Below are 13,421 nucleotides of genomic sequence, written 5' to 3' on the forward strand. Positions count from 1 at the left end.
CCACTTTAGCTAATGGGGCCTCCTGCTGCCGCCGCGCCGCCAGAGACTGATTTCTGTTCTCACCCTGAAGCAAAGTTCTTAACCCGAGGTAATATTTCTGGGTTAGCGGAGTCTGTAACCTGAAGCGTATGTAACCTGAAGCGTATGTAACCCGAGGTACCACTGTATAGCATGAGACTAGAATCAAAATGAGGAATAAGAACATAAGTATTAATAAGGATTATATGTTCATTTCTATCTCTCTGAAAAAATAATACATCACTTTTCCACAGGGGAGTTTCTCAAAGTGGTCTATGTAAGGTAAAGATAAAGGGACCCCTGACCATTAGGTCCAGTTGTGGCCGACTCTGGGGTTGTGGCGCTCATCTCGCTTTATTGGCTGAGGGAGCCAGCGTACAGCTTCCGGGTCATGTGGCCAGCATGACTAAGCCGCTTCTGGCGAAGCAGAGCAGCGCACAGAAACGCCGTTTCCCTTCCCGCCAGAGTGGTACCTATTTATCTACTTGCACTTCAACGTGCTTTCGAACTGCTAGGTGGGCAGGAAGTGGTCTATGTAATAAAGACAAATGTTAAAATAACAGTGGCCCCACCATTAAAACACAAATCACCAAACTAAAAACAGAGCATTTAATACTAAATCGTTTTGGGGGTGGGGGTGCTCTTCCCGACCCACTCAGCAAGAGACTATTCAATTCCAGAAGATGAACTCCACATTCAAAACAAAACTTCAGGACACAGCAAAACACGGTGGACTCTATGCATATTCTCCATGTGTCCTGATTTTCCTGGGAATACAAAAGCCACTCCGGGTTCTGATTTGATCCTGAAATGTACCTGTTTCCCCCAGCAGTGCGGTGGATGAGCAGCGCTTGTCCCGAGAGGCAGCTGCACCCTGCTCCCTCTCCCTGGCCGCTTCCACCAGCCTCCTCTCTTGGGCTGGAGGGGGGGGAGGAGGAGGAGAGGGGGCTGCGCAGGCCCAGCCCCCTGTGACATGATGGACCTGAGGGGCAGGCAGAGGGGATGGGCGTCCAGGACAGGATGGGAGGGGGAACGGAGTGCAAGGAGTCTTGATAGTTTTTTTTAAAAAATGTTTTGTGCATCCGCATCTAATCTTGCCCCTTTCTAAAATTTATTTATTTGTGTGTGTTTTCCTTTCTGATGGAAGGCAAGTTCTATGGTGCAGCCTTTGGGAGAAGCAGTTTCCCACATCCCGTTCTGGATGCGTTCTTTAATAGCCCTACTCTGTGCTCTGGGAATCAAAAAACAAAACCTCAGCTTCTGTGCGCACAGAATCGGGCAATGTGTTGAACACCAGCAGACACACACACACACACACACAGAGAGAGAGAGAGAGAGAGAGAGATTTTGTCTAGACAAAGATGCAGGGAAGGCATGGGTCCCTATGCCGTTCTGGTTCTATGGGGATTTACATCTCACCAAAAACACCCAAAGAAGACCTACGGCACGTCAATTAAAAGAAGTAAATAAACATCAAGGATAGAGAAATCTGTCAGTTTCCGTTCCAGTTCAATTGGATTGGCTGTAATGTGGGTTTCCTGCTTTCCCAACAACAATGTTGAGGTGAAAGAAGCTCACAACAAGAACAATTTCAGTTTCTCATTTTTCCTACCTTAAACCTCAGTTCTGCACATTTCTGCAGTGATTTTTGATGTTGTTTTTTTAATGCCATCAGAGCTTTAGTGTGAATTTCTCCTAAAGCAAGCACTTTTGCAAGTCACTTTGCCTAATGTACTAAATTTTCTGAACTGATTTTCCCTAATATTATGCGTTTTTGAATGTATGTTCCTGCTAATATATGCATTTATATGTACGGTACATTTATTGTATATGGACCTTCGTACACTTTGCTCAGCTGGAGAACAGCATTGCAGAATGAGGGTTGTGGGGGTGGATTTTGAAGGATGGCTGTGTTTTTGGTCCTTGCATTCTTCCAGAAAGTGTGATTTAGGTAGACCTGCCTTTCAATGCAAACTGAATAAAAAATTTCTCCCTCTTTTGTATGAAAAGCAGACCACAGTCGAATCCAACATCCTACAACTGAACAAGAACACCCAATGAAAATACATAACATTATCAAATCAAATTATAAACCCAAATTATTTGCTGAACGAAGTCAAGGAGCTGCTTTTGCATCCCGTTTCCCTCCCCAGAAGCCCACAGCGGGTTCAGGGAGTCCACCTGGAGCCAGCAGCTTCTTGACTTACACCAACCTTTGGATTATTCAGGTGTGTTATTCAAGGCTTAGCGCCCAAATGGAAATGGGCACCTGTGTCCCTCCAGACCCCTCTGGTCTCCTAGGATGGGAAACGGATGTAGCTGAGTGACAGAGCATCCGCCTTGCGTGCCGAAGGTCCCAGCTTCAGTCCCCTGGGGCATCTCCAGGTAGGTGCTGGTGGGGGGGAGGGGGGGAGCAACCCACTGCTCTGACTCAGTACAAGCCAGCTTCCTATAGCGTGGTCAGAGATGGGGGAAGAAGAGGTCCCTCAACAACTGGCGGAACCACAGGTTCCCCACCCTTATTCTACAGTGAAATACATTGGGGGTGGAACACACCTGAATGTCATGACTGTAGCAGAGTAAACGTAAAGGGACCCCTGACCATTAGGTCCAGTCGTGACCGACTCTGGGGTTGCGGCGCTCATCTCGCTTTATTGGCTGAGGGAGCCGGCATACAGCTTCTGGGTCCTGTGGCCAGCAAGACCACGCCGCTTCTGGCGAACCAGAGCAGCACACGGAAACACCGTTTACCTTCCCCGCCAGAGCGGTACCTATTTATCTACTTGCACTTTGTTTTTTTGGGGTTTTTTTTATAAGATATTTATTACAATTTTTAAAAACACCAAACATACTAAATACCATCACCATATAACAAACATAGAAATAAAGTAAGATTATAGAGTAAAGAGAGAACAAAAAAGAAAATAGAAATAAGATAAAAATTATTCACGATCATATTTTCATAATCTTTGGACTTCCTCACATTGCCCTTCCCTGCGTTCCCAGTCATATAGTTATATACAGCAATTTGTTACATTACTTTCATTCTTATCTTATAAATCTCAAATATTATGTTCCAAATTTGAATTGACTTTGTAATAAATTGCCCTGTTTGGTTTGAACATAATTATGTTTCGAGTTTCATCTTTTCTTTAAAACATCATATATTCTCATATGTCTTACAATAAGATTACTGCTGCCATGTTACATTCAATCGTGCATTCACCTAGCATTCATACAGTTTATAGTGCTTTTGTAAGTAGTCCTTAATTTTTTTCCAATTCTCTTCCACCGTCTCTTCTCCCAGGTCTCGAATTCTGCCAGTCATCTCAGCCAACTCCATGTATTCTATCAGTTGCGTGTGCCATTCTTCTATCTACTTGCACTTTGACGTGCTTTCGAACTGCTAGGTTGGCAGGAGCAGGGACCGAGCAACGGGAGCTCACCCCGTCATTGCGGGGATTCGAACCACTGACTTTCTGATCAGCAAGTCCTAGGCTCTGTGGTTTAACCCACAGCGCCACCCACGTCAAGGCTGTCAATGGGTACTAGCCATGATGACTGTGCTTCACGGTGGGAGGCAATCATGATCCCAGTTGCTGGAAACCACAGGAGGGGAGAGAGCTCCTGTGTTCAGGTCCTTCTTGTGGACTTCCCAGTGGGGCACCTGGTTGGCCACGGTGATACAATGCAATACGATGATCTTTATTGTCATTGGCCCATACAGAACAATGAAATCTACATCAGACATCCAAAAACCAACAAGCCTGCTATCCCAGCTATCCCAGTCTGGTTAGCCCCCTAAAAACTCTGATACCCCATAATTGAATACAATATACTCCCATAGAGACTCCTTACACTGCATTTAAAACCAAAATCGCATTTGGTAGAAACTGTTTCTCAGGTGGCTAGTCCTAGTCTTTATAACCCAGAAGGTCGGCGGTTCGAATTCCCGCAATGGGGTGAGCTCCCGTTCCTCGGTCCCTGCTCCTGCCAACCTAGCAGTTCAAAAGCATGTCAAAGTGCAAGTAGATAAATAGGTACCACTCTGGCGGGAAGGTAAATGGCATTTCCGTGCGCTGCTCTGGTTCTCCAGAAGCGGCTTAGTCCTGCTGGCCACATGACCCGGAAGCTGAACACCGGCTCCCTCGGCCAATAAAGCGAGATGAGCGCCGCAACCCCAGAGTCGGCCACAACTGGACCTAATGGTCAGGGGTCCCTTTACCTTTTTACCTTCTTCCAGAAGGCAGAAGCTGGAAGAGATCATTTCCAGGGTGCACACTATCCCTGCAGCTTTCTTAGGCACCTGGAAGCATAGATTTGATCCAAGGTGGGGAGAGGGCACCCAGTTATTCTCTCCGCAGTCTTTACAACCCTGGACAGCGTTGTTTTTTCCCTGACTGTGCAAAATTGGATGCTGGTCTGGGTGAGGCCCCTTTGGCCTCATCCTGCAGCCTCTTCTTATGCTCTTATCTTCCATTTCGATTTTCTCGTCAAAAGAGGTGCTTTCAAGGGGGAGGAGAAATACCTCTGGGAGGAGGGGGACCCACCAATTTTCTGCCCACCCAGCAATCCTGCTCTCTCTTGTCACTCGCCTCGCAGCTGTCTCTCAGCACCACTTTTTATTACCGTTGCTGCATCTTCTCCCTTGGGCCACCACACAGGCTGTCCCGGCCAAGCGGGAGTAAAGTGATGAACGACAGAACCATAGAATTGTAGAGTTGGGAGGGACCCTCAGGGTCATCCAGTCCAGCCCCCTGCAAGGCGGGAGTGGTGTCATGCTCCTCTGTGTCTAATCAAAGCTGTCCCTCACAGAGGCAATGGAGGACACTGGGAGGGAATTTGCCCCAAACAGCTTTTAGCAGGAAGTGTTAAACATTTCCTTTAATAAAGAGTTTCCATGAAGAAGATGGAGAAACCGTTTCAGTTCTGCAGTTGTCTTACATTTCCCAGCTCTCCTGAGGCAATTGCCAAAGAATTTTGCTGCTTCTGAAATGTTTGCAAAGACACACACACACAAACAAACCCTTTCCAGTGGTGAGGAAAGGCACTCTGCACATGCCCAAGAGTGCTGTTGTGCTTTTCATCAGCCGGCCAGACTGTTTGCTTTTCTGTAGGCCTACAGAGGCCACCAATCCCTCACCTTCCGAGATCACATCTCCTCTCTGAGCAACAAGAATTTCTTGCAATGATGAATTCTTTATGCCCCTCTCCTTTCCTCTCCTCTTTCTTCTCGGTAGCTAATTAATGGAGCTGTGGAAATTATGTTTTACAACTGATAACGAGCAGGGCTTCTGATTCAGCTTTCCAGCAACCAAACCTCAGTGAAATAATAATTAGCCAAGCACTTGGTATTTCTGCATTCAGCACTAGGTACATAACCTTCTCTCCCCAACACTCCTTTCTGGGTCAGGGTTTTATTTTGGGCAGGGGGAGCGGGTAGACTGGTGGTTGGAAGGAGGAGGAATAATACTTCCAGATAATGAGCTCTTTGAACCAAAATCAAACAAGATGGGCAATGAAATATTAGGAAGGCCCAGTGCAATGGGCACATCAATCGCTGCCTTGTGAGATCTAAAAAGAAACATTGAGAACTCTTGGGGCACTCCCCCCCTTTCCCCCCTCTTTCTTTCCTGCTAATTTCCCAGACTGAAGCCAGATTAATCATACAGCTAAATATGCTGCCGAGAATAGTCCCGGATTTACTGAAACCCCATCACCACCACCAGAGAGTTTCTCTTTTCCCAAAGGTCAGCAACGCTCAGGCTCGCTTCCTGGATGGACACCACTTTCTCTCCATCTTTGGTGAGACCCCCATCTCTGGAGCTGACTTTTGGGCTCTCTCCGCCTTTTGGAGCTGCCCCCCTCCTCCCCAGCCCTTGCCCTGACTGTGGAGCTGGCTTATTGCAGTCATAAAAATAACAAGGTCCCTGCAGACCCTTTTATAAAGAACAATTTAGAGCCAGGAGTAAATGTTGGGGGATCGAGATGAAAATAGGAGGCAGGAGTGCTAATGTGATATACAAGTGTGATTCAAGTATTATATTGATGCAGGAGGGTTGTGGGTCCCCAGGGAGCAGGCCACTTCAGCTGGAGACAGCTGGAATTTGTTGTGCTGGCTTCCAAACAGCCTGGCCGTTGTAATGGGGCCACCGAGAACGGCTGGGGACCCGCGTGGCTGCAGTGGCTCCGCGGTGGCTTCAGCGGGTCAAACGTGCTCCCCCCCCCCTTGTAATGGCACCCGCAGAATAAAGCAGCCTTAAAGCTGTCACTGGGCTCCTGGTGCCTCCGTATGTTGGAGCTGAGTTGGTGCTCTTCCACGTGGTCTGCTTAGGGTGACCACGCACCCTGCTTTGCAGAAGACACTCCTCTCTTTGAAGGACCAGCTGGTTCAGGGGTCAGCAAACTTTTTCAGCAGGGGGTCAGTCCACTGTCCCTCAGTCCTTGTGGGGGGCCAGAATATATTTTGGAAAAACTAAAAAAAAAAAGGACAAATTCCTATGTCCCACGAATAACACAGAGATGCATTTTAAAGAAAAGGACACATTCTACTCATGTAAAAGCACGCTGATTTCTGGACCGTCCGCAGGCCGGATTTAGAAGGCGATTGGGCTGGATCCGGCCCCTGGGCCTTAGGTTGCCTCCCCATGATCTGGTTCAAGCTCAGTTTAAAGCAAGGGCTGCCAAAGTCGGCTGTTCCACCCCCTGGGGTGCAATGGGATCACCACGGGTGGAGTTGGGAGCAGTGGACGTGTAAATGATTACCAGACTTTTGAACAATGGCATCAAGTTCATCAGTTTTGTTGAATTAATTTAACCAAATGGTTTTAATTGGATTTTGGATAGATGTGCAATTAATTGTTGTTGCTGTTTTGAATTTTATTGCGTTGTTTTCCTTAGTTGGTTGTGCAAACCAATCTTCTGAATAATGCTTTTTATCGGATAGGTTTGAGGGCGCAAGGAGAAGGGGACGACAGAGGACGAGATGGTTGGACAGTGTTCTGGAAGCTACCAGCATGAGTCTGACCAAACTGCGGGAGGCAGTGGAAGACAGGAGTGCCTGGCATGCTCTGGTCCAGGGGGTCACGCAGAGTCGGACACGACTAAACGACTAAACAACAACAACAAAGGATAGAGTAGGGGGCACTGGAGATGAGTTTATGAGACCAAGGGGTTGGGGGTCAGTGGTTTAAAGGAAAGAGAGAGAGCAGGAAGGGGCTTGGAGCAACTGGGAAACAGGAGGAGAAGGCAGGCAGGCTGCGCCTTGTTAGACTTACCCCACTGGGGTGAGATGCACTGTCATAATTATTTCTAGATTTGCATACATATGTACCCAGGGTCACATTCATACCATGTATTTAAAGCACTATGATGCCCCTTTAAACAGTTGTGGCTTCTCCCAAAGAATTATGGGAGCTGTGGTTTGTTAAGGGTGCTAAATTTTGTTAGGATGTTAAATAAGTTGGAGTTCCTGTTATTAAATATACCAAGAAAAAAGCACACCAAGAGCTCTGGCCAATATAAGTTTCAATATTGGGAGTGGTCCCTACTCACAAATCCATTCAAAAGTATGTGTTCTGACCAGGATTACAAACTCAAATAGAGATTACAAACTCTGATAGAGATTAAAAGGTAAAGGTAAAGGTACCCCTGCCCGAACGGGCCAGTCTTGACAGACTGTGGGGTTTGTGCGCCCATCTCACATTTATTGGCCGGGGGCCAGCGCTGTCCGGGGACACTTCCGGGTCACGTGGCCAGCATGACAAAGCTGCATCTGGCGAGCCAGCGCAGCACACGGAACTCCGTTTACCTTCCCGCTGGTAAGCGGTACCTATTTATCTACTTGCACCCGGAGGTGCTTTCGAACTGCTAGGTGGGCAGGCGCTGGGACCGAACAGCGGGAGCGCACCCCGCCGCGGGGATTCGAACCGCCGGCCTTTCGATCGGCAAGCCCTAGGCGTTGAGGCTTTAGCCCACAGCGCCACCCGCGTCCCTCTGATAGAGATTACAAACTGATAAATTATAAGGATAAATTATATTGTCGAGTGAAAAAGAGAAAATCTTTGTAACGAATTATTGTGTTATACATATTTTTATGAGTTTGAGTTTGTAATCTCCCACTATTCAAACTTACATTGGCCTGAGTTCTTGGTGTGCTTTTTTCTTGGTATATAACCTTTGTTAGGAGACATCGTCTCCCCCATTCATAGGCCTACAATTCCCAGAGTACCCTTGGAAAAGGGGCTGACTGTTAAATTATTCTGAAAATTGTAGTTTGGCGGGGGGGGGGCAACAGCAGCTTCCTAACAACTCTTGGCACCCTTAATAACCTTCAGTTTTTAGAATTCTTTGGAGTAGTGTATAGAAGCTGAGCTAAAAGCAGCCTGGAAGCAGGAATCACAGAGTCCTGCTTGCTCTGTGCTGGAGCCAAAGCTGTGACTAATGGAGACATAAGACCTTGGGGGGGGTGTTGATGCTGTGAGCCCCTACATCTTACGCTCAGGTTGTATAGATGCGTAAATAAAATGATATACAGTATCCTAAAGATGGTTTGAAGCTCAACATCAAAAAAACGAAGATCATGGCCACTGGTCCCATCACCTCCTGGCAAATAGAAGGGGAAGAAACGGAGGCAGTGAGAGATTTTACTTTCTTGGGCTGCATGATCACTGCAGATGGTGACAGCAGCCACGAAATTAAAAGACGCCTGCTTCTTGGGAGAAAGGCGATGGCAAAGCTAGACAGCATCTTAAAAAGTAGAGACATCGCCTTGCCAACAAAGATCCGTATAGTTCAAGCTATAGTTTTCCCAGTAGTGATGTATGGAAGTGAGAGCTGGACCATAAAGAAGGCTGATCGCCGAAGAATGGATGCTTTTGAATTCTGGTGCTGGAGGAGACTCTTGAGAGTCCCATGGACTGCGAGAAGATCAAACCTCTCCATTCTGAAGGAAATCAGCCCTGAGTGCTCACTGGAAGGACAGATCCTGAAGCTGAGGCTCCAAGACTTTGGCCACCTCATGAGAAGAGAAGACTCCCTGGAAAAGACCCTGATGTTGGGAAAGATGGAGGGCACAAGGAGAAGGGGACGACAGAGAATGAGATGGTTGGATAGTGTTCTCGAAGCTACCAGCATGAGTTTGACCAAACTACAGGAGGCAGTGGAAGACAGGAGTGCCTGGCGTGCTCTGGTCCAGGGGGTCACAAGGAGTCGGACACAACTAAATGACTAAACAACAACATCCTAAAGATGCCACACTCCGCTGGCCTTCATTCCAAGGAAACTGAACCTGGGTGAGCGCCTGGAGCCCCTGGGGTCTCTCACTGCTTAGAGACTGGGGTGGCCTGAAACAATATAAAATTCAAGGGATTTCACCTCGGCAAGGGGGTGGACTGGTCTTTCTTTAATTGCTCTTTGCCATACGCAGCGCAGGCTTGGCAGGAAAGGGATTGTGCTGAAGGGAAATGTGTGCTTCCGAGGCACACAGACAACATCGCTATTTATTGCCTTTTCCAGCAGAGAGATGGGAAGACAAAACACTGAATGTGTAATGCAACACTTGGTGAATGATAGCTCATGCTGTTGCAACAAAACTACTTATAAAGGGGAGAGGATGGTCAAATATTCAGAGGGCCATTTCCCACCCACCCCTTGCTTTGCTGGACATTCTCCTGCATTAACCACATGACTTGATCTCTTCCTTCAGAGCAGGGACTGAAATGCCACCTCTGCTGCCACCCTGGTTGAGTAGCAGCAGTCCAGGGTGGGGTTCGGAGAGTCCCAGGAGTTGGGACTTTTCTGCTGATTTCCACTGAGGTGGGCCAGATCCCAAGATTTACAGCACCAGGAAAACAAATAGGAAGCCTGTCCCTGGCGGGGAAGAATGTAATGATGGCTGCTATGGAAAAATTATTGGCTTCCTTCCCCTCAGGGTCACTTTAACAGCAGCAAACCCTTCAAAAGGGAGGCCGAAGTTCTTTTTCACTGACAAAGGACCACCCACATTGCAGGTGCCAGCCTTGCACTTTGTCTTCAAATGTGTTTTTTTCGTGCATGCCTAGTTTCATCGCCCTGAATACTACTATAGCTTGTCAAGGATGCTGGGAATCATAGCTTTGTGAGTCGGAAACTATAGTTCCCAGGACTCCCATGTGCTCTAACTGTGCATTTGGTGCATTTTAAATGTGTGGTGGCGCTGTGGGTTAAACCACAAAGCCTAGGACTTGCCGTTCAGAAGGTTGGTGGTTCGAATCCCCGCGACGGGCTGAGCTCCCGTTGCTCGGTCCCTGCTCCTGCCCACCTAGCGGTTTGAAAGCACACCAAAGTGCAAGTAGATAAATAGGTACCGCTCCGGCGGGAAGGGGAACGGTGTTTCCGTGCGCTGCTCTGGTTCGCCAGAAGCGGCTTAGTCCTGCTGGCCACATGACACGGAAGCTGTACGCCGGCTCCCTCAGCCAGTAAAGCGAGATGAGCGCCGCAACCCCAGAGTCGGTCACGACTGGACCTAACGGTCAGGGGTCCCTTTACCTTTACCTTTAAATGTGTGGTGTGGATCTGCCCCAAGATACATGGCTAGGTGCAAACTAAGACATTGTCTTAACACCTGAGACTCCCCCTTAGCCTGTTCTTCTCCCAAGCAATGAGGCCAGGTGGGTGGGAACTTTTATGAGGAGGCTGAGCCTGCTTGCGCTGATGCATGGAGATGTGATCTAAGTTGGCTCGGCCAGCCAGCGGCGTAGCTAGCCACTCATGTGCCCAGTGTGGCGCTTGCGTCCTGCAGCCGGAGGAGAGGCAAGCTGCCAGTGGGTGCCCGGCAAGCCAAGGCACGGTGCACTGTGTGGAGCTTCTCTGCAGCCTTCCCCACAGCTGTAGAGTGGCTGAGGTGGTGGGCAGACACAAGCCTCGCACTGCCCGAAAAAGCAGGGTGGAGCTTGCAGGCAGTCTGCCCGCTGCCTCCCCCTCAGGAGAGACACATGACTCAGGCACACTGCAGGCCCTGCAGTGCGGTGCCCAGTGCCCCCCGCCTCACAGTGCCAGTGGAATAGGAAGGGGGGTGCAGCGGGTGCAGGAATTATTGTTATTTTTTTAAAAAGTGTCATGAGCCCAATTTTTAAAATTTTATTTTAAAAACACATTTTTTTGCCATTTTGTCACCCCCTCAGTGATGACACCGGGGGCGGCCTGCACCCACCACACACCCCGTCTTACGCCACTGCAGCCAGCTCACTGTCTGTCTCAGTCTCATGTGCCTCTCTGATTTCCAGGGCAACCTTGACTTCTGGAGGTGGCCTGGTGGCTGCTTGGCTTGACTCTCCCTCCTCTGCTGGGACATCCTAGCAGACTATCTGGACCTGCCCTGCCAACAAAGATCTCCTCCCTTTCCTCCTCTCCTTCTGATGGATTATGGGTAGGAGGAGAGGTTACGCTGGGACCAGACCATATCATCACTGAGGAAGCAGGTTTAGTCATTGTTGGAAGACCATCCCTGCCTCCGGGTCTGATCCTGACCAGGATGGATACTAGAATCAGCAAGGGATACCCACATGACCTGAAGGTGCTGCTGTGCAATGCCAGGTCAATGATCCATAAGACCACTGCCATCCATGACTTGATCATGGATGGAGGACTTGACCTGGCATGTGTAACAGAGACTTGGTTGGATGAAGCAGATGGGCCTGTCCTTGCCGCTGCTTGTCCACCAGGTTTCTCTTACGCACAGCAACCCAGGTCATGTGGGCGGGGAGGGGGGGTTGCAGTGATTTTTAGGAAGTCATTAGTCTGCACCAGGCGTCCTATTGGGAAGACCCAGTTTTCTGAGTGCATGTTCTGGAAGTTGGCAATAGGGGCAGTACAGGATTCCTTTTGGTGTACCGACCTCCCTGCTGCACCAAGCATTCCCTGCCTGAGCTGCTTCAGCTCAAGGCGGATGTTCTCCTGGAGACACCTAATTTGGTGGTCCTGGGTGATTTTAAACGGCCTTGACCTAGTATACCTGAAGGAGCGTCTCCACTCCCATCGTTCAGCCCGGACACTGAGATCCAGCGCCAAGGGCCTTCTGGCGGTTCCCTCACTGCAAGAAGCCAAGTTACAGGGAACCAGGCAGAGGGCCTTCTCGGTGGTGGCACCCGCCCTGTGGAATGCCCTTTCATCAGATGTCAATGAAATAAACAACTATCTGACTTTTAGAAGACATATGAAGGCAGCCCTGTTTAGGGAAGTTTTTACTGTTTGGAGTTTTATTCTGTTTTTAATGTTCCGTTGAAAGAAACTCAGCCAGATGGGTGGGGTAGAAAATTAACAACAACAACAACAACAACAACAACAACAACAACAACAACAACAACTATTCTTATAACATCCATGCTGACACAACCTTACAAGGGGCTGCTTGGGACTTTGTGGAAAGCATGGCCTCCATGGGGCTGTCCCTGAATAAATCTGGCCGTACTCATAGCCACGGACATGCCTTGGACCTGGTGGTCACCTCTATGGACGTGGGTGATCTAAGTAAAAGTGAAACGAAAGAAGTGCCATGGTCAGATCACTTCCTGGTGCAACTGGACTTCTCTGCGATCCTTTCCCTCTGCAGGGAGGTGGAGCCAATTCAGATGGTCCGCCTCCGCCACTTAATGGATCCAAATGGTTTCCAAAGAGCGGTAGGCGATGCTTTATCCCGTGTTGATGGCTTTTCAGCTGATTCCCTGGCGGCGGCTGGGCTATTAACTGTCTGGCTCCGAAGCACCCTCTCCAGTTGCATGGAGCCTCAATCATTTAGCCTGTTTGCCAGATCATTGTCTCCCGCTAATTGTCTTAAACAGGGGCTCTAACTTCATTTCACTTTTATTCCCAGGTGGCCTTGATAGGTTTTAATTACTTGTGGGCGAGCGGCGCCTTGTAAAAGTTGTGCAGCGGCTTCCTTTAAGATCACAGCATTATGTTCATTTAATCAGTTTCCCATTAAAAGCCAGTGGGTGCTCATCAAAAAGACTTGTGCGCATGGATGTGGGGGGGGGGGAGCAGGAAGATAACAACTAAGTATCTTTCGTTAAAGCAAATTAAACTCCACACATTTCAGTTAGAGGGCTCAAAACAAATGGGGAGATTTGATTATGTAGGTATTTATTTGTAGAGGTGCCAAAGCCAAATATGAATTGAAAAGCAGGAGTGTGGTGTCTTTAAGGCAAAGTGGGGAACCTCAGGCCTAGAGGCCAAATCCATTCCACCAGGGCTCCCTCTGAGCACCTCAGGACTTCCCTTAGGGCAGTCAGGTTGCTTGAGAGCCGCCTCATCCCTTGTACACCCAGTAGATCAGTGCAGTCTAAGTTTCTGTTTTGTGACATACATTTATTTAAATTATGTTTAAATTGGGTGTGCTATATGACGTTTTGGGATGCGGGTGGTGC

Source organism: Podarcis vaucheri (assembly GCF_965113315.1).
Source record: "Podarcis vaucheri genome assembly, chromosome: Z".
NCBI classification, from domain to species: domain Eukaryota; kingdom Metazoa; phylum Chordata; class Lepidosauria; order Squamata; family Lacertidae; genus Podarcis; species Podarcis vaucheri.